Genomic DNA, 1695 nt, shown 5'->3' on the forward strand with positions numbered 1-1695 from the left:
GGATAAGAAGAAAACAAAATACCTAAGTCAAATTATCCATATTTGCAGATAACACAAATCTTTATTGAGAAATTCTAAAGACTCCACCCAAAGACATTTATAATTGATAAACAATTTCAACAAAGTAGCGGGACACACAATCAACCTGAAAAAATCAAACACATATCTAAACATCAGTAATGAGCTAGCTGACGAACAAATTAAGAAAACAACTGCATTTACAAGCACTCTCAAAAAAGGTAAAAACAGAAATGAAATCTAGTGTCTAGGAATCAGCCTGATCCAGATGAAAGACTTCTACAATGAAAGTTAGAAAATACTGGGAAAAAAAAAACAGATGACATTAGAAATTAGAATGCCTTCCCCCATGTTCCTTGGAATCAGATCCATTCCTCAGTTCTTTACCAGCCCTGGAAACCAAGTTGTGCTGCTGTGGTCACAGCGCAGAAGACAGAATGGTGGGAAGACTGGAAGCCAGGAGCTTCCAGCAGGCCTGGGAGCTGTGGCATGACAAGGTTAGCGGACTCCTGTGGGCAGACTCTCCTTTGTTTAATAATGTGCAGGCCCAGATTCAGAGATGTAGTGGGGGCCACTTCCCCTGGACATGAGGAGATTAATTCTAGAGATGCAGGCCAGGTGCTTGGGCAGTAACCTCAGGAGCCTGGATCGCAGGTGAAGTCACCACAAGTGTCCTCTTTTGATGGATGTGTGCTACCTTGGGCTAAACTTAGCTTCTCATATAAGAACACAAAATGTAAATAAAGAGCAAAATAAAAGTTAAAACATAAGAAATAGGCAGATAGATGTTTTGCAAGTAGAAAGGGAACCAAGTGGGAGAGGATGGAAGAAAGGAAAGAGATTTTAAAGAAAAAAATTAAGATGTGTTATGGATCCTTCCTGGTAAGCAGCAGCGGTGTGAGCCAGCAAGCAGAGGGGCACCAGGGAGAGAACAAGTCAGTGTCTCCCATGAGCCTATGGGGAATCAAAGGGGTCCCCTCAGTCCCATTAGCAACTGGACGGTGTCCAGGTCAGCTGGAGTTGATAGCAACTGAAGCATATACAGCAACTAAATACTGGTATTGTTGGGTTGATCATGCTGATGTGGGGCCAGAGGTCTGAGCATCTCTTTTAGAGGATGACCCTTTCAAACAATATAGGAAATATGAGAGATTTGCTTCTGTCTTATCTTTGAAGGCAAATGTTTTTACTGTTTAGCTTTTTCCTGAATAATTATTTCACTCTCTTCAATATTCTGTTTTGATTGATTTTATAAAGTTCTATTTTTGGTCTAATTTTGCTATACCTGGTGGGATGCACAACTATTATGAAGATAACCAGATATACTAGGGTATCTACCACTGTTATCCTGGTATGCTGCTCTGAAGTTCTGTACCAGTTTCACGGCATTGTCTTGATTAGCTTTGTTCTGTTTTGTTTTATTGTATTTTACTATCTTCAAAAAATACTATAAATGTATTAACTCTCCACAAAGAGTGTAACCCTTACATACTACAGAGATACACTGAACTAATAAAAAGGCAGACTTAAAATGCGGAAGAAACGTTATTATTTGTTAGACCTAAAATGCCCCTCAAAATCTCATGTGTCTGGAGGTTGGGATTTTGGAATGTGGTTGGTCATGGTGGCACTATATTCATCAATTAATTAATTGACTTTATGATTGAGAATCCTGTT

This window comes from Cavia porcellus, unplaced genomic scaffold (genome assembly GCF_034190915.1).
Source record: "Cavia porcellus strain 051 isolate PalLab524CR breed Dunkin Hartley unplaced genomic scaffold, mCavPor4.1 scaffold_27, whole genome shotgun sequence".
In the NCBI taxonomy this organism is placed as follows: domain Eukaryota; kingdom Metazoa; phylum Chordata; class Mammalia; order Rodentia; family Caviidae; genus Cavia; species Cavia porcellus.